At 48.2% G+C, this 20,733-nt stretch overlaps 1 protein-coding gene across 6 annotated transcripts in view; it reads right to left on the reverse strand.

Moving 5' to 3' along the window:
- Positions 1 to 20,733, reverse strand: part of MICAL2 (microtubule associated monooxygenase, calponin and LIM domain containing 2) — a 906,862-nt gene that overhangs the window by 41,239 nt on the left and 844,890 nt on the right. The gene's annotated exons all lie outside the window — the stretch shown is intronic.

The following is a 20,733-nucleotide window of genomic DNA, read 5'->3' on the forward strand; positions in this document are numbered from 1 at the left end:
TTATTGACTCAAAGAGATCAAGGAGTTCTTTGCAGAGCTTTTGAGGTAAGGAAGGGTCGCTTTTTCAGGACATAGCGATTGGAAGAAGTAATTGTTATTGGCTCTCTTGATGCCTTTTTGATAGCCTCTCTCTTTGGTTTGTGACCATGATTCAATTGGTACATTTCTGGGTTTGAGAAGAGCTAGAGTTGGTGATAAGTTGAAATAGATGTTGTTAAGTAGTGGTTGAAGGCCTGATAAAGTGTGAGGAAAGAGTTGGCTTTGATGAAACGGTATGCTGACATGAATACATCTGTGCTTTTATTTCCAAAATTCCTGGCTGGATTGGGGTAGTGTAATTTCAGATGTGAGTGATGTGAGTGATGGATTTGTGGCAAGAACTGAAAGGGAGATAAGATAAAGGTGTGGTCTGACCATACCTCGGTTTGCACTCCTAAGGTAGAGGGTTCATTTTTTAAAATTTGTTTATTAAGTCCAGTCTGCATCAACATATAGCTCTTATTATGCATTACCAGATTTTTAAATAACATAGTATTACATCACATAGCATAGTAACATTCACAAGTATATAGTTGTTTACATCGTGCTGCATCAAAGGGAGTCACAGTCTTGACGATCATTCACATTAAATTTCAATACTCTGTGGTGCGGAGAATCTGACATTACCAATTGCACATTACCATCGTACACTTTGTACAGACATTATTATTTAGTGCCTCTAGCCTATACCTCATTAAATATGTGACATAACCACCATGTGTACAGCTATCATTTTGCGTGTTCTCGTATTCACTCATCCGTCTGTGCATTTTGGAGATATTGCAGCAGGGATTCCAATAATCCCTAGGCCTGGATGCTAGCGGCAGTTCTTCCGAATAGACCTCTAAGGTGTCCATGCAATATGTCATATCTTTAAGCCAGTCCATATATCTAGGGGGACGTTTACTGCCCCATCTTGTGGCTACGCGGTGCTAAGCTAGTAAGAGCGCTACTGCCAAGAATTTTCTACGTCTTACTGGTGCTATCTTATACATACCCAGTAGGCATACTCGTGGTGCATTAGGTATCATCCCTTCCTCTGAGTATTTGTGTATCTGCGGGCAGGCCCATGCTATATGCAGAAAGTCAGCCCCCAAATCTTCACACCTGTAGCCTTTATCAGTCGGTCGAAGGCCGTATTTGTGTAATTGAGTCAGAGTATAGTAGAATTGATGTAGGAATTTAAAATGCACTATACGTTAATTACAGTTTGGCGTCATCAGTTGCAGTTGAGTGCAGCTATAATCCCAGTCTTGTTTGCTTATAGTGTCCCCAGCAACAAATCCCATTTGCTAATTGATTTATTAACTGCCCCTGTTTGCTCTGATTGTGACGTGTTGTACAAACGAGTGACCAGTCTCCTACGGCTAGGTGCAGTCAGTAGTGCTTGTAAAGCTAACAATGTCGGCGGTTCTGTCGGGAGTGAGTCACAAGTCCTTCATCGCCATCTGTAAGTGCATGTGAGCAAACTGCTTCATTTTTGTGCTGTGCGCACTAAGTGATGGATCCTCCCTTTGAATAAAACTACTGCGTGGGAACACATCCGCCATAGTGGTCAATTTCGTCTCAGCAAGGAGCTATAACATCCTTTTTTCCTGCGTGACCGAAAGTTTCGGATGGTACGCGAGTGGAAGTGCAGGAGCATAGTCGGGGGATTTTTCGCCTCGACTCGCCAGTATATGCCAGGCTCTCGAGGTACAGCGTACTGTTTATATTCTGTCACTGTGGGTGAAGGATACGGGGTCCGAAATAAAAGCTGTCAGTGGCGTCGGATATACACTGTCCCTCTCCACCGCCACATGCGGTACATAAGCGTGAGCTACAGCCAATAACAAGCATGCTGTGCCTGTGCACAATAATAGTATAATTTTAGATCAGGTGCCCCAAATCCTCCTTTGTGGTACGGTTTTGTCAAAATATCCCAGCGTATTCTGGCTGGTTCCCCTGCCCATGTGAGCTTCTGCATTGCTGTTCTCAGTTTCATAAACAGCGCTTGTGTCAACCAAATGCGGATATTACTAAATAAATATAAACATTTCGGCAGTGCAATCATCTTTTGTAAAGCTATGCGGTCCGCTAGCGAGAGGGGCATCAGCATCCATTTTCTCTATCTGTTCTTCCAGCTTTGACATGGCTCTGACATAATTTTTCCTCACCACCAGATCCGGATCTCTATGCACCCATATACCCAGATATTTTACCGGGTCATTGTGCCACTTCAGGGGATAGTCCAGGGTGGGTTCCGTTGTAACCGGTGTGAGTAGTATGACCACCGATTTATCCCAGTTAATTTGTAAACCGGAATAATACTCAAATCGGATATACTCCCTAATTAGCGTGTTTAAGTGTCTGTCCAGGTGTTGGGTAATGAGCACCATGTCATCTGCATAAAGAGAGATGCCAATTGGGCGGAGATGAAATGGTAGTGCTGCCTCTGAGTGTAACTTTCGAATCTTGCATGCCAGTGGTTCTACTATCAATGTAAACAGGATAGGGGAAAGCGGGCATCCCTGTCTTTTTCCACGACTTATACTAATTTCATCTGACATGTGTCCATTTATTCTAACTCTAGCGCTGGGGTCTGTGTACAATATCTCTATCCATTAAACAAATTGCTCAGGAAAGCCCATCCTCCATAGCACTGTGTGCATGTACACCCATTTGACGGAATCAAACGCTTTCGCCAAATCCAACAATGCCGCTGCTGCTGGGATGTCAGGGTCTAAATGGTAATATAGTGCAAAGATGGTGCGGAGGTTATGAGTGGTAGATCTGTTGGGCACAAAGCCTGCCTGATCTGGCAGCACTAGTTTCTCCTGTAGGAGCTGTATTCTGGTTGCGAGTATCTTGGCTTAATATAGACGCTAAAATTTTAGCATCTATATTTATTAAAGATAACGGTCGGTACAAATACCACCTTGTGGAGTCTTTGTCCGGTTTAGGAAGAAATACAAATAGGGCCTCTCTCAAGGAAGCAAGCAGCTTACCGTCATTGTATGCCTCCTCGAACACTTCTGCCAAGTGTGGTATCAGCAGTTCGCTGTATGCCTTGTAAAATTCCCCAGGTAGCCCGTCCAGGCTGGGTGCTTTGTTGTTCGGGAGGGAGTTTATTGCATCCATTATTTCATCTTTTGTGATGCAGTGACTGAGAAATTTGCGATGGGTATCCTACAGCCACGCTACAGCTACATCCTGCTGATGTTGATCTATTTCTTGCGAGCCGGCAGTTATTTTGGTTCCATAAAGGTGACTAAAATAATTTTTAAAGCAGTCTAAAATAGACGGGATGTCACAGAGCGTACCGTCCCCCTGGACCAGCTGCCTCTTTTTGTGATAGTTTGTTAGATTCCATCACTCAGCCAGCTATAAGATTAGATGAAATGAAATGAATGAAATGAAAAGGGATTTCTATAGCGCATGGCTGCCCAGGAGCGTCCCAGCGCTGAGATTGCATTGACGACTGAGAGGAGAAGCAGAGGGGTAGAAAGGGGAGTCAAGGTTATTGCGGGAAAAGGTGGGTCTTAAGTAGCTTCCGGAATTTCATGTAGTTAGGTTCAGCGCGTAGCTGGGTTGGCAAGGCGTTCCATAGAGTTGCAGCTGTCACCGAAAAGCGACGCCCTCCAGTGCGGGCCTTCTTGACTCTGTGGACAGTAGCCAGGCCTTGGGAGGAACGCAGGGACCTGTTAGGTTTATATGGGTAGAGCATGGTATGAAGCATCGGGGGCCCTTGGTCTTGCAAGGCTCTGTGGGTCGTACATAGGGCCTTGAATTTGACCCTTTCACGGATCGGCAGCCAATGGAGTGCCTTTAGGGCTGGTTTGGCTGATGCTCTCCGGGGGGTGCCTGTCAGAAGCCTTGCGGCAGCGTTTTGTGTTCTCTGCAGAATATTCAAAGTGGATTCTGGGGCCGCCAAGAAGAGGGCATTGCTATAGTATAATCTGGATAAGATTAGACCTTGAATAAGCAATTTTTGTGACTGTGCGGGGTGTAGTGGGAGAATCTTCCTGGTAGAGCGGAGTAGGCCCACACAGGTACCAGTTGTTTTTTTGGCCTGCGTTTTCAGGGAGAGGTCTTGTTCCAACCAGAAACCCAAACTTTTGAGTTCAGTCTTGGGTTGCGGAAGGGTTCCTAAGCATGATGGCCACATAGCGATGGGAAGGGATGATGTTTGGTGTCCCAGCAACATGAGCTCGGTTTTAGAGCCATTTAGTTTAAGCCTTGAGTCGCACATCCAGTTGTGGATTCCTTCTAGACAGTCATGGAGGTTTTTAAGTTTGTCACTTTCTAAGGAGAATGAGACAACCATTTGGGTGTCATCAGCGTATGTGACAGCTTTTATCCCAAAGGGGGTGACCACATCCTCCAGGGGGGCCATGTATATGTTAAATAGTGTAGGGCTCAATGAAGAGCCCTGAGGAACCCCACACTGGAGGGGGAAAAAGTCGGATCGCACACTCCCTTCACAGACCTGGAAGGTTCTGTCCTTAAGGAAGGATGAAAGCCAACAAAGTGCTGTGTCTCTCACTCCTAGGTTAAGTAGTCGCTGGATCAGGATCTTATGGTCCACCGTGTCAAATGCAGCGCTTAGATCCAGGAGGATCAGTAGGACTGATCCTCCTGAATCCAAGATGCATCTGGCTTCCTCGACCACTTTCAAAAGAGCGGTCTCGGTCCCTTGACCTGGGCGGAAACCTGTTTGTGAGGGGCGAAGGAGATTGTTGGATTCAAGGAAGGCCGACAATTGCTGATTGACAGCCTTCTCTGCGATCTTACTTATGCCGGGCAAAAGAGAAATTGGGTGAAGGTTGGAAAGGTCTAGTGGGTCAAGACCTGTTTTTTTCTGTAGAGCCTTAACTATTGCGTGTTTCCAATTAGGAGGGACCACTCCTTGGCTAAGAGAAGCATTAATGAGGTTGGTGGCCAAGTGTGAGATGGTAGGTCCGACTTGTTTGAGGATGTAAATGGGGGCTGGATCATTTGGTGAGCCACTTTTCATGCCTGATAGAACTTTCAAAAAGTCTTCATTGGACAGCTGGTTAAAACTGTCCAGAGTCGGGCCAATTGTTGAGGGTAGCAACCTGCCCACGCATCAATCGGGCCATCTGCTCGATCCTATATTTGCCAACTGGGAGCCTATAAATGTGTCCCCTCCCATAAGCATTCCCTAGTCTAATCACAAACTAATTTCGTTTTCAATATATAACGAAACTAATATAGCCAATGGCCCTAAACCTCCCACTGTGAAACATAGAAGCTGGAGGAAATACACCCAAGAGGCTTATAGATTAGCCTTATTGAAGGAACCGCCCACTTTGAACGACAGCTTGATGGGCAGCCTATGAAATGTGGATGACCAGGGCACTTGATAAGGTAGCCCCCTGGACTAACAAACCTCCAGTTAGAGGCAGTAGAACGGCTCCATGGTTCGCAGAGGAGCTTAAAACTGCTAAAGCCATCTGTAAAAAAATGGAGCGTGATTGGCGCAAGGACTATGACCCAGAGAGAAAACAAATTTATAAAAACAAACTAACTAAATATTCAAAAATGATTAGAGCAGCAAAAGGGAAATTTTTCAAGGACAGGATCACAGAGGCAATAAATCCAGTTAGGGAACTGTTTTCCATTTATAAGGAAATTACTGTTCCTAACAGGTTAGAAACTCAAGATATATTCTCGGATGATTTATGTAATGTGATCGCTGATTATTTTGTCAATAAAGTTGAACTTATTCATGCATCTTTCACCACTAAAACTGAGGAGAATATAATTCAGGCCAAGGAAGAAGAGTGTTTAAAATCTTCCCGCCAGCTGACTGGTTTTCATGTCACCGATCGACAAAAATTGATAAGTATTGCTAATAGTGTAAAGTCGGGATCTCCTAATGATGCTGCCCCTCCTAAGCGCTTCAATGACGTTCTAGAGGTATTAATCGACCACATTAGCCACCTCATTTATCTATCTTTCCACACTAACCAGGTATCTGAACCTTGGAAAAGAGCGCAGGTAATTCCACTGAAGAAGAAACCTAATATGCCTGTAACACAGCTCCAAAATCTCCGCCCCATCTCTCTGCTGCCCTACTGTATGAAGGTAGCAGAGAAAATTGTCAACATTCAACTGATGGACTATCTTTAGCAGGGCCAGTTTCTTCATTCTACCCAATCAGGGTTCAGAGCCCAATACTCGACGGAATCTGCCATCCTGTATTCCACTGAGGTACTGCGTCAGATAGCAGATAAAGGTCAGACAGCGGCGTTGGTGTTATTAGACTTAAGTGCGGCATTCGATACCGTATCGCACACCACGCTGCTGACACAACTATCTGAGATTGGAGTCAAGGGTAACGCCTATGAATGGCTCAAGTCATTCTTAGAGAAACGAAGCTTTCAAATCCACTGCTCCCCATTTAAATCGTCACCCAGACAGCTGAAGCATGGGGTTCCTCAGGGCTCCAGTTTGAGCCCTACATTGTTCAATCTGTACATGGAACCCCTTGCAAGGTTGGTGGAATCATTTGGCGTAAATATCATCACCTACGCCGATGATACACAACTAATGATCACACTAACCCGGGGACATGATGAGACAGCGAGGAACTTTTCCGCCTGTCTCTCAGCTGTCACGAGCTGGATGAATAACAACTGTCTTCGTCTCAATGGGGACAAGACCGAAGTGCTATTGGTGGGTAAAGCAACATCCGTGTGGTCTTCTGACTGGTGGCCAAGTGAACTAGGTTTGACTCCTATACCTGCAGTCTCAGCTAAAAATTTGGGGATTCTGTTGGATACAGAACTTACTTTTGGAAAACAGATTGCCAAAGTCACCGGCAAGTGCTACGCTATTCTCAAAACCTTGCGTAAGGTTTTAGATCTCCTGCCCATCAACTCTAGGAAGTCCCTTGTCCATGCTCTAGTGACCCCTCACTTGGACTATGGCAATGCCCTTTTCATCGGTTTAAGTCAAAAAGGTTTGGGGCAACTTCGAAGAGTGCAGAACATGGCTGCACGTCTGGTACTTAATCTTCCCAGGAGAGCTTCGGGGAAAAACGCTCTGGCCAAGTTACACTGGCTACCCATCAAAGAGCGCATTTTGTTCAAGACAATGTGCTTTGCCCATCGAATTGCACATGGGAAAGGCCCCCCTACTTAAAAAGACTCTTAACTATCCACCGTCCCAAACGCAATCTGAGGTCCTTGGGCAGTATGCTGTTCGCTGTCCCTCGTATCTTCAGAGCCAGAATGGGTGGCCGCTCATTCCGCTATCTGGCAGCCACCCACTGGAATAAACTCCCCCTGAATCTGCGGATGGAGCCATCCAAAAGTCGCTTTCGACTTAAACTCAAAACTCACCTCTTCCCCAGTCATTAGTAAAGGGCAGGGTGTGGCTGTATTGTGTTCTGCTGTTTTTATCTAAGCGTTCTCTGTGGAACTCATCCACAGCGCGGGGACACACTATTTTAAGTGTAACCATGCGCTCTATAAATGATTTTATTATTATTATTATTATTATTATTATTAGCGTGCAGTCCTCTGCATCTATCAGACTCGTTATGTATAATTGTGTGGGTGCTGGTTTTATTTTGCTTGACAAGGCAGGTCCCGGTCTGCCCCCCTCCCCATACCTATGCGCTACATATCTGCATGATTTGTATTTCACTTCATCAGCTGCATATCGTTGATAATCATCCATTTTTTCCCTCATCTGTTTCAGCAGGGAGGGGTTCTGTGTTTGTGTATGTTCCTCCTTTAGGTATACAATATCTCTCTCAATCATATTTAATTGTTGTTGTATATCCTTGAGGATACCAGCATGCTTGACGATGCAATGCCCTCGTATTGTAATTTTAAACGCTTCCCATAGCAAACCTCTGCTGTCTACTGACCCTGTGTTGAAATCGAAATAGTCCGTAATTGCTTGACGTAATTCACTAAGGAACACTGGATCTAGTAGAGTTTCTCCCGGCATCCTCCATGTAAATTGTCTAGGTACATAAGTAGGGACTGCAAGTGTAAGACGGACTGGGGAGTGATCAGATCATGTTTTAGGTAAATGTTCAATGTCCTTGGCCCCCACACATGCATCTTGGGTGACAAGCCAAAAATCAATTCTGGACCAAGTGCTGTGCGTTGTGGACGTGCAGGTTCCTTCTCTATGTCCGTTATTTCACAATCGCCATATAGAACTCATGGCCCATGGATCCATTCCATTCCGCAGCACTCTAGCTGATTGTTTGCCATAGCACTCATTACCTGTCGATCTATCTTGGTCAGGTCGATACACGTATTGAAATCACCCCCCCATATGATCATCGCCTTAGACAAGTCTCTAAGTTTGGACCATATGGCTGCATTGAAATCCAGATCATCGTTGTTTGGGCCATAAGACGTCACTACCATCAGTATTGTGCCCCCGAAGTCTCCATGCACTATCACATACCGGCCCTGGTCACCTTTAAGTGTAGTGAGTGGCTGAAAGGGAGTGCCTCTTCTGACCAGCAACATCACACCCCTATCGTACGTGGAGAATGAAGATGCCATACGATAAGTCGCCCATCTCGTGCCCACTCTAACTTCTGTGTGTGGTGTAAGGTGTGTCTCCTGCACGCAGGCTACTTCTATGCCGTGCCTGTCTAAGTATGCCAGCACTCTTCGGATCTTTTGTGGGTTTTGAAAGCCGCGCACATTCCATGTCAGAAACGTCAGCTTGTGGGCTGGCATGGTATTGTTAGCCACCCCCAACTATTTTCCAATGTAGATCCTCCACACCCTTAAATGCCATGTGTGATACGAAAACTTTACATGTGTGTGTATGCAACGCAGACCAGACATTTTCTATAATTTCCCATCCCCCACCCTCCACCCACTCCGCATGGTCCCGTTCAGAGGAGTCAGTCCCAGAACTCCATTCTGTCAGCCCCACCACTCTCCCTCCCTCCCAGTAACAACAACAAAAGAAATAAAAAGAAAAGTTAAATGAAAAAAACATGAATAAACTGTTATGGTTCACACTGAGGGGTTGGAGCTGCCACCCCGTTTCTTGTGGAATTTATCCACATGGGTAAACGCCCAATAACTATCATATCAGATGCTAAACATAACTCTATACATTGATAGATATCATCCAGTGAGTCAGCGACTCCTAGAGAGCCAGCCCTCCATAAACAAAGCTATCCCAGTAAGTAGGTACATAAGTATTTAGCAAAAAATTAAGTCGCACATTAGGATTTAAATCAGAAATAGAAACTTTGTCTTACAACTTATCTGTGCCTTGGTAATGATTCCGCACCTTGCACCAGCTCAAGTGTTCGACAATGTCCATGTTGAGACCAACAGAGGAATACGCACAGCAGTGTGCGAGATAGAAGTCCTGGCGCTCCTGACCTGTCCTCTATAGGTTGAAAGGCCAGAGACCCTGAGCAATCAGCAGTTCTTGGATATCCGCTCTACAGTACAAGTTCAACTGTCGCACTCATGGTAGAGCGTTGGTTGCATTCGCAGCACTCAGTCACTCAACATCCGATGTGGTGGACTGGTCTCCCTGCTGTCTCTGTGTCGATCTCCTCCGAGCAACTGTCTGTCCCTTCTGTTGAAGAAATTTCAGTACTTCCTGGGGTTTGTTATAAATCCGCGATTTTCCGCCCTCCGTGACACTAAGTCTGGCTGGATACAGCATGGCATATTGTATGTTTAAATCCCTTCGCTTTTGTTTCGCTGTGCCAATCTTCTTCCTTGCCTCATGTACAGATGCTGTAAAGTCTGGAGAAAGAGAGATTTCCATACCTTCATGGTTTAATTTGCCCAATTCTCTAGCTTTTTGAAGCGCCGCATCTCTGTCACTGTAGTTTAGAAGTCTTGCTATAATCGGTCACGGTCTTGATCCGATCGGTGGCTTCAGCGCTAGTGATCTATGGGCTCTCTCAACAATGAAGATGTCAGAGAATGTTTCTCTCCCCAACAGAGATATGAGCAGTTTCTCCACAAATTGTTCCATCAGGTCTGTGTTTGTTGTCTCAGACACTCCCATTAAGCGAATGTTATTTCTACGGGATCTCGCTTCCAGGTCCTCCGCCTTCACAGATATCGCCACCAGTTGCTTCTCCATCTTGGTCTGCTTCGTGTCCATTTGCACCTGGCTGTCTTCCGCGTCAGATATTCTGCACTCCGCCATGTCAATCCTTTCCGCATGTTTGTCTATGCCTTCAGACATCCTGTCCACTCAATACGTTAGCGAGTCTATTTTGCCATCTATGCTTGACAATGCAGTTTGGATTGTGGCGAACATGGCTTGCACAATATAATTTGTTACTCCTCCCGATACACCTGCCGTTTGTTGCAACGAAGGTTGGTCATCTGTGCCATGATCACGTTGTTTTCTTGTCTGATCAAAGGTGAGTTTGGATTGAGTCCGATCCGGCTTGCCCATGATGAAGAAGGGTATGTTTGTGTGTGTCTTGGTTGTTCCGCAATGCACTCGTCAAGAACCGGATTGATTCAGGAGCTCCTGTGCTGCAGCTTGACCCACTGTGATCCTCTGTAGCTCTAGGGAGGTACCATATGTACTTATCTTGTCTGGGCAGCCAGCACATAGTTTAGCAGCAATTGCCACCCATAGACATTACCCCAGGCATCTCACTCAGGTCACTCATGTGGTGAATAATTTCAGACGATCCTCCGTGGTATAGTGGCACATGCCCCCTCAGGCTACTTGAGGCTGCCTCCCAGCAGGCTGGTTCCGCTTTGTCTGGGCACCCCGCACCTCCCACATATTTTGCACCACGTTGCCCAGCTAGCCGTAGTGTCCCATCGCGGTGTGGCCCTCCTTTCTTGTCACTAATTATTTCAGAGCTGGGGCTTAGATGGACGACCCTGAGTTTCTCACTCCGTCGGGGGGTGCACACTGGTCTGATGGTCCAGAGCCCGCCGATCCTCCACTGTCGCACCTGGTAAAGACCTCCGCCGTGCTTTCGGCTCTGGTGCCCCCACTGATCTTAGAAAGCCCTGACCCGAGTCCGCACAGATAATCAGGGCCACTCGCCCACCAGGCTTCTCAACCACACTCTATAAGGTGGCTCCCAATGGATGTGGCGTAACAGCACTTACCGCGCTCTATCTACTGCCCCCCAGCCGTACATTTGTGAGCGGCTGGGCCCTGCTGCTGTGCATATTTTTTATCCTCTTCCCCCACTTGATAGGCCGTGTTGCCTCTTCAAGCCTGCAGATTATGGCAATGCGGGTCGCAAAACTCAGCAGGCTTCCTGGCAGCCGGTGGATATTACAGATACTCAAGTGCAGCGCATCTTCTCACTGTGCGGTCCTGCTTCTACTTTTAAACGTTCTTGGGGCTACTTCGGCCTGGCGAGCACCTATCCCCCTCCACACGCACACCAGCAACCTCCGCAGCATGGCCTTCCGACGATATATTACGCTCTCCGTACCTCCGTGTCTGCTTGCCGATCCAGGCTGTTAACTTCGGCCGCGTTATGTAGCGTGCGTCGCGGCAGCTGCCTCCACTTCAGCCCGTGGTCTTGGTTTAACTTTCACAGGCCAGGCCCTCAGCTCGCCGACAATCTCTAAGCAGCCTTAAACGGTGCACAGATGCAGATTTACTTCATAATTCGGGAATCCAACGTTAGCCCGAGCCGCCACCCTTCATTTTGTGTCGTTTAGCACCCTTATTTTGTAGGATTTTGCATGATAGAGTAGGCGTTTGAGAGGAGCTCGCTCAATGTGCGGCCATTGCTCTCTGTGGCTAGCTCCGCCCCCCAAGGTAGAGAGGTTCATAAAGAAATGTGAACATGAGATTCAATATGTGCCTAGGTGCATATGTTTGGCCACTTGATTGAGCTGTGGGAGTCATGGATGTCATGAGTTTGCCTAAATGATTATTTGGTGTTATTAGCTCTTGTTTACAGTAGGGCACTGGGCTTAAGGTAGGATGAGATAAAGTTAGTGTTGGCATTTGATGGTATTTAACATTGGCTTCTGGAGCAGAGTAGTAGGAGGCAGAGAATTGAATAGAAGTCAATGTGGAACACTAGTCTGTGTTATTGTGAAGCTGAGGGTGGAGAGCTTGGGCAAGGTTGAGGTATTTTAGTGTTATTAAGGAACACGTTAGCTCTGGGCAAGGACAGTGAATTGAGAGGATGGGTGGGATGTGGGGATGTGTGTATCATTAGTGGTCTATAAAATGTATCATTAAACAGTGTTGTAGAGAGGGTAGGTGGAGTAGATCCAGCAATGCCACAAGTTGTGCTATGAGGTTTTGAAAGATGACTTCAAAAGACAGCAGGTTCCTATCAATTTCCTGAATCGTGATGGTACTACTAATTTAAACACTGAGAGTGGACAGAGTTGATTCTGTGACCACTTTGGATTTTTTCGGATGAACAATAGTTCGGATTAGAAGTATTGCTCTATGCACATGGGTTGGTTGTAAAGAAGATGAAGCCTTTATTGGTGATTTTTGTCTTTGGGCTAGTACTGACATCAGCACGTGGGTTTCAGGGTTTGCTCTTGTATTGTATTTTTTTTTAATTGATTGACATTAAGTATTGTCATTGGTGAATACCAGATGGAAAATAACTTGGAACCTTTGCATTAAAACTGTGAGTTTGTCACTTTCTCAGGCACTGGCAGCACTTTTTATAGTAGAGTGTTTGAAGATTTGAAGTGCAAGACTCACAGCTAAAATACTAAATTTAAAGATAAGAGGAAGCTATGCATGGGAACTCATTTCATAGGTTCCAAGGCACACATGAGTTTGCGGATGTTTACAAACTTTGAAGGCAAACCATACCTTGGAATGCCAACTCACCGCTTCTTAAATGGGTTTCACTCCAGCTTAATGCTATTCACAATATTGGTGAAACACAAGCTAGTGTATTGAAGCCCATAGATGAAACTGATGGCATTACCATATGATATCAATGAATCAGGAATTAAAGGGTCTGATTTATGAGAAACAAGCATTGGCAAAGCAGATATGCCTGGTGTTGACTATCAAGTATTTTGCTTTGTCAATGCTTATTTTGTTTTGACAAGGTTTCTGTAAAAATGTGATGTTAATGGAGCTGTCGGGCCCTGGCCAATGTGAACAAAAAATTAACTATAAGCAAGAATATTTTCTGTGCTCCTGATGAAAGTGCTGATTCTCAATGAAGAAGGCCAATAGCTCAAGTGGGCTGACCCTGTGCCCCATGTCGTATAGTGCAACTAGAAAAGTAGCATGACACAACAACTGACAAATGGATGATTCTGGCTGGCTGAAAGCCTCTTGAAGTATGTTGTATGCATGATTTTAGTGAAGTCAAAATGTGTTGGCTATTGCAGAGCTAAAAAGTGAATTTAGATTGCCATTCTTCAGTTGCCAGAAGTCTCACTAAGTATTAACAAGTCAATAATCCATTACAATTCATGAGAGGTTTTGAACATTAAAGGATACAGAAAAAAATACAAGAATGACAAGAACGAAAAGGAGCAGGTACAGAGAGCCAAGTTGACCTGGATATTATCCTCATCAAAGGGCTGAAAAAATGTGCCGAGCCATTAGGTGATTATGTGTGAGCAAAATGGAAATCGCTTTAAAGTTTTAGAATTATTGCAGAGTGATTGATGATATTGTATGATAGGGAGCAACCGAGCACTGAAGAGCACTTGCACTCTACCTAGTGTCATTTCAACCTGCTTAATGTCACCATCAATAATGAGAAAACAAGCTAAAAAAGAAGGTATTCTAAGGACACAAAGCTGATAAGTGCAGTAATCAAGAAGCACAGACTGACTAATTCTTTAGTAAGGTCTATTTAGTTCTCCATAAGTGGGAAGGGATATATTTAGACACTGGTTTATTGCTGCATCTGTCTAAAAGTACCTTGGCCTCGTCTTACTCATATAGCCAAACAAGAAAGAAAGAAAAACATCTAAGGTAGCTTCTAATATCATCCATAGGGTCCTAGCTGGACACGTAGGTCTTTTGTTCTTATTAGGGACGTAAATGGATATATTCACAGAACTTCTGCACCCATTGGTATTGATCTGAACAAAATCTGTTTAGAAATGATGAATACCTGCTAAAACGACAAATATATTATAATCCCAATAGCTAGGATGCATTGGCACAAGCCTATGTAGTGGGTTGCAGTATGTGTATAATGAAGACCTATTATTGTGGGTCATATACCTTTATGTTTAAAGTATGTTTATTGTGCTGCACACATAGATGAAAGACAGTATGATGCGTTATCTACTAGGTCGGCGTCAACATTCGGCCTATCCAGTATTGATACAGCTTTTCCATGTCAAATACAACAGCGATCGTGAGGGATAACCTTAACGGAGCATATGTATACCGGGGATCTTGGTCAAGTTCATAAGTTGGGTAACATAGGCCCACAGAGATCACCTGGGGATGAGGAAAGAGGGACCCACAGGACAGCGCAGTACAAGAGCTGGGCCGGCCCCATCCCTCCGATGCTGCTTGCTCCGGTCCCTCCGAACAAAAAGTCTTCAAACTGCTCATCCCGACCCCCCACCCCCCATAACCCACCCTCTATAGTTCCAGGTCCAAACAATACGCACTATAGATGCTGTTGACTACTCTGTCGACTCCGTGGCAAGATCATACGGCAGCCGGAGAAGACGCAGAAACCTGGGACAGGTCACCTCCCTGAATTCCGTGGCCAGGAGAGCTAAAAAGGGATGCCACAGGTCCGGGTATTTATCCCCCTCCCCCCTAGCCACCAAAGACAGCTTTTCCATCCCCAAAATATTCCAGAGATGGTGCAGCCAGCCTTGAAAGGTGGGGATGTGAGCAGAGCGCCAGAAAGTGAGAATATTTTGCAACGCAGATCCCAGGGCTATAGCTATCAGTCTGCCCCGGTGGGAGCGCAATGGATAGGTAAGAGGGTTGGGAGAGCCCAGCAGTACATATGCGGGGAACCTCGGAAGAGTAGTGTCCAGGTGTAGGTCCACCTCATCCAGCACCTTGTTCCAGTAGTCCTGCAGGTGCGGACAGTCCCACAGCAGATGAACCAACGTGCCCCTCCCTCCACAGCCACTCCAGGACAGCGCCTCTCGTGTGTGATCAATCTCATGAAGTTTTTCCGGGGTGTAGTACCAATAGGAGGTGATTTTCGTAAGGGTGTCGGTGAGACCCATGTGATGTGCGGAATGGCGGGCTCTATAGCAAATTCCCTCCCATTCTTTGTTACCCAACTCACGGCCCAGCTCCCTCTCTCACCTTGCTCTCCCCGGGTTGTGAATGTGAGTGTATCGCCCAAGGAGCATACGATAGAGATCAGAGATGAGTTTAAGGTCCGACTTCCTCGAAAGCAGCCAATATTCATACGCGCTAAGTTTGCGATCAGCCCTCTCCCTTGTAGTCGCATGAAGGGCCCAGTGTCTCACCTGGAGATAACGTAGGCGCTCTTCTTCTGGCATATCATATTCTTGGCGGAAGGCATCAAAGGGAAAGACTCCTTCTGCTGCATACATATGTGCAAGCACTCTGCATCCCGCCGGAGCCCACCTCGCGAATGCTGTTGTGTCCATGCCAGGGCCAAAGTCAGGGTTATTGAGCAAGGGTGTTAGTGGGGAGGGGAAGGATGTCAGTTCGTGTGCCACATTTAACCGGTCCCACACCTCTAGAGGGGTCCTCGTTATGAACGAGGCGTAGAGATTGGGAGGACGATGCCTCCGCTGCATAAAGGGAATCTCCTGAAACGTGCAGCCTGCAACTGCCTGGTCCTGGAAGAGCCAATGTTTTTCCGACTCCCATTTACTCCACTCTACCAGCGTTCGTAACTGTGCGGCTTGGTAGTACAGTAACAGGTCAGGGAGGCCCAAACCCCCATTCTCAGGAGGCAGCATCGCCAGGCGAAGTTTCATCCGTGGGCGGCGCCCATTCCAGATGAATTGCGCCAGTTCAGACTGGGTCTGGCGGATCCACCCATCCGGAGGCCGCATGGGGATGGCCCTGAACACATAGAGGATCTGTGACAAGATGGTAATTTTTATCGCCGCTACCCTGCCCTACCAGGACAGCGGAAGGTGCTTCCACCTGCCCAGTTCGGACCTGATGGTTTGCCGCAGACTCGTGCAATTGAGGCAAACTGTGGCCTGCAGGGTGGTTGCCAGTTGGATACCCAGATACGGGACGGCTTCTGACGCCCATGGAATCGGAAAGAGCCCCTGCAAATGTGCCCTCGTGGACTTCTCCAAGGAGAGGTCGAGCGCCACTGACTTGCTGAGATTTATCTTAAAGCCCGCTACTTTTGCGAAGTCCTCCAGAATGGTCATGCAGGCCGGGAGCGAGATTCGGGGGGAAGACAACGAAAGTAGTACATCATCCGCGTAAAGGCTGATGGTATGTTCGAAGACGCCCGTTTTGATCCCATGAATCTCGGGTGTGAGGCGTATCGCCTGAGCCAAGGGTTCCATGTACAAGGCGAATAACAGAGGCGACAGTGGACACCCCTGTCTCGTGCCTCGCTCTATGGGGAAGTGGGGTGAGGAGCATCCATTGACGCGGACCGTCGCTGAGGGCCGTGAGTAACAGTTCAGGACCCAAGTGCGGAATCGGTCCCCCAACCCCGCCTTCACCAGAACCTGTTCTAGATACGGCCAATGGACACGATCAAACGCCTTTTCCGCGTCAATAGCAAGCAGCATGTATTCCCCCTCCGTGCGTGTGGCCTTCTCGATAAGGTGGAGCGCCCTCTTTGTGTTGTCCACCGTTTGCCGCTCTGAGATGAACCCAGCCTGGTTCAGAACTATCAGTTTCGGCATCAGTGGAGCCAGACATGCGGCCAGTATGCCCGTGTACAGCTTCAAATCAATATTGAGCAGCGAGATGGGCCGATAGGCTGCACAACTGGACGGGTCCTTACCCTGCTTGGGAATTACAGATATGGTGGTGTCCAGGAGATCTTCCATGATTACTCCCGGTTCCGAAAAGGAATTAAAGAGGGTGGTCAAGAGCGGCGCCACCTGAGTACAAAAGGTCTTATAAAAAATGGCGGTGAAACCGTCCGGCCCTGGGGCCTTTCCCAGCTTAAGCCTGGAGATGGCCGAGATGACCTCCTCGGGTCTGATTGCACTCTCTAGGGCCGCCGCCTGGTCCGATGTGAGGACCGGTAGCTGGACGGAGTCTAGGAACAATACGCTCGTGGCGTGGTCCAGTGTCTCTTCCGCATAAAGGGATGAGTAGAAATCGCTAAAGGCATCTGCGATCTCCCGGTCTCCCGTAGCAAGATGTCCCACGGATGTCCTAACGCCCTTTACTAAGTGTTGTTGCCTCTTTTCTCTAAGCGCGCGCCCCAGTAAACGTCCGCATCTGTCCCCCCCAGTGTAGTACATGTGATGCGTTCTCAATGCCGCAAATTCTGCCCTGTCTTGGTCTAGCGCGCTTAACTGTTTCCGCGCCAGAGTCAGCTGTCGCCAGATCCTAGGCGCGCATGTCCTCTGGTGCATTCCCCCCAACTCCCTGACCTTCTGCGTTAGCTCATCCCTTTTCTCTGCTCGTGCCTTATTTTCAGCCGAGGATAATGCAATAAATTCCCCTCTAGGTACCGCCTTCAGGGCCGCCCAATGAGTCGTCGGGGAAGTGTCGGATGTGGTGTTGTGCAGTAGATACTCCTCGATCGCGCGTGCGATTTTCTTGGGCGTTCCCTTGCGCTGCACAAGTGTGTCTCTGAGTCGCCAGCATCTGGAGAGGCGCTGCACCAGAGGAAAAAGAAAGGTCACTGAGATGGGGGCGTGATCAGAAAGAGTAGCAACCCCTATGTCCGTAGTGGACGTCAGAGCCTGGAGGGAAGTGGATGCCAGAAAATAGTCCAGTCTGGCGTATGTGCGGTGTGCGTTGGAAAAATAAGAATAAGATCTAGAAGTAGGGTGGAGGCTTCGCCAGAGGTCTACCATACCCAATTCCTCCAATCTCCTGTGACCTCCCTCTGACAAAGTCCCAGCCGAGGTGGAATGCTGCGCCGATCTGTCTAACGTGGAGTTTAGCACCAGATTAAGTTCACCCCCTAGAAGGATATGCCTGTCTTCGGACGCAGCCACTACGCTGAGCGCGTTCTGGAGGAATTTCTCCTGACCCTCGTTGGGGGCATAGATCGAGCATACTGTGAAGTCCAGCCCTCCCAGTGAAAAATGGTACGACAGTAACCTCCCCTTTATCTCTGCACCTTTACGCAAGGCTTTTCCGCGGAACCTCTGAGCCACTAGAATTGCCACCCCCGCTTTCTTATTCGGGCCAGAAGAGAAAAACTGCTGTGGGAAACTACGCACTTTCATCCTGGAGCAGTCTTTCGGCAGCAGATGTGTCTCCTGCAGGAGACAGATGTCAGCCTGCGCGTGTTCCAGGCAGGATAACACTGCCCTCCTTTTGATTGGGTTATTAAACCCCCTTGCATTCAGGGAGAGAATGCGCACCTCAGTGTGGGCCATAGATCTGACTCCATCCCTCCTGCCCCGTATTCCAAATGTCTACCCTTGGGGTCATGTCCACGTCCCTGCAATGAACCCCCCCCAGCATTGATTCGGGTCCGCCCCTGGTAATGAAGTCTCGTGCCCATGAGTCGTGACGAACCCCCTAGGAACTGGAACCCCACCCAACCCCTCCCACAGTACAAGACATAAGAAAGATGCACGCCCCAACATGTGCCTCCCCACCATCTCCCGCCACCCCACATCCCACCCCGTCCCTTCCCCTGCCTACATCCCAAAACCAGTAACCAAAAAAGGAAAAAGTCAAAAGGTCCATCATTGTCCTTCATCTCTCGCAGATGACCGGTCAAACTGCGTCTCGGGGAAAAAGGGTCCGACCCCCCCCCCTCCCCATTCCTCCCCGTCGACCCTCACAAGGGCACAGGTGACCCCTAGAATTGCCAACAGGAGAAGTTTCAGCCTCCCGGCTGTTGTGATAGCTCAGTTGACACCGCCTCCACCGCTGCCCGAAGGCCACTCTCGATCTCTGTCTTCGGTGGTCTTTTGACGCGCCTCCGATTCCGCTGCTGTCGCCATTGCGACGAAGATTCCCCCTTCCCGGTCTGCGAGGTCGGCTGTTCCTCCCCTTCTGGCGGTACGTTTTAGTTCTTGTTGTGTCCTGAGGCGGAAAGCCGGGACTGTTGTGCTTTATTTTAAAAATTGTAACTCACGCTTAGACTGATTTTTGTGCTTTTAAAATCACTCTCACTCTCACCTGGGCACTGTAGAGCGGCACTTGGCACGGGCAGCAGCCCCCAGCGCTACCACGCTGCCTCGACCCCCTCCTACGCCCCCAACGATCTCGGCACCGCGTGGACGGTGACCACGCCCACTTTAGGCCACGCTCCCTTCAAGCGCCAGACATAAACGCTGAATACAAGCGACTGGCATTTAGTTCTTGTTGTGTCCTGAGGCGGAAAGCCGGGACTGTTGTGCTTTATTTTAAAAATTGTAACTTGCGCTTAGACTGATTTTTCTGCTTTTAAAATCACTCTCACTCTCACCTGGGCACTGTAGAGCGGCACTTGGCATGGGCAGCAGCCCCCAGCGCTACCACGCTGCCTCGACCCCCTCCTACGCCCCCAACGATCTCGGCACCGCGTGGACGGTGGCCACGCCCACTTTAGGCCACGCCCTCTTCAAGCGCCAGACATAAACGCTGAATACAAGCGACTGGCATTTAGTTCTTGTTGTGTCTTGAGGCGGAAAGCCGGGACTGTTGTGCTTTATTTTAAAAATTGTAACTCGTGCTTAGACTGATTTTTGTGCTTTTAAAATCACTCTCACTCTCACCTGGGCACTGTAGAGCGGCACTTGGCACGGGCAGCAGCCCCCAGCGCTACCACGCTGCCTCGACCCCCTCCTACGCCCCCAACGATCTCGGCACCGCGTGGACGGTGGCCACGCCCACTTTAGGCCACGCCCCCTTCAAGCGCCAGATATAAACGCTGAATACAAGTGACTGGCATTTAGTTCTTGTTGTGTCCTGAGGCGGAAAGCCGGGACTGTTGTGCTTTATTTTAAAAATTGTAACTCGCGCTTAGACTGATTTTTGTGCTTTTAAAATCACTCTCACTCTCACCTGGGCACTGTAGAGCGACACTTGGCACGGGCAGCAGCCCCCAGCGCTACCACGCTGCCTCGACCTACTCCTACGCCCCCAACGATCTCGGCACCGCGTGGACGGTGGCCACGCCCCCTTGGCCGCGCCCCTTTAGGCCATGGCCATTTGGGATACGCCCCTTTAGGCCATGCCCCTTTTGGTTACGCCCCTTTTGGCTACGCCCCTTTAGGCCACGCCCCCTGACCGCCCTCTCCAGCAAACACCATTAAAATGTGTCTGGCCAGGAAGCGCAGCGGACGAGCGCAGCGGGAGCGCTGTTTGCGTGCCGAAGACGCGCCTAAGGCAAGCCCGTCTGCGCCCGTCCGCGCCCGAACGGGCTCAGGGCCAGAACCTATGCCGGGGTCAGCTTCCAATAGGGTAAGTTACTCGCGCCGTGCCCTCCTAAGTCTCAGACCCACCACCAACACAATGTGTAATTATGTTCATGACTTAGACGGATCTTTCATTAGTTGTGCACTCTGTCACCCAGTCCATCTACAACTTACCGATCCACCTATTTCACACCCTGGCCTAAAACTAGCTGAACTGAATTGCAGGTCACTCCCCATGCATGCCCTGCTCATCAATCACCTGCTTGTGGACCAC

This window comes from Lissotriton vulgaris, chromosome 2_1, assembly GCF_964263255.1.
Source record: "Lissotriton vulgaris chromosome 2_1, aLisVul1.2, whole genome shotgun sequence".
NCBI lineage: Eukaryota > Metazoa > Chordata > Amphibia > Caudata > Salamandridae > Lissotriton > Lissotriton vulgaris.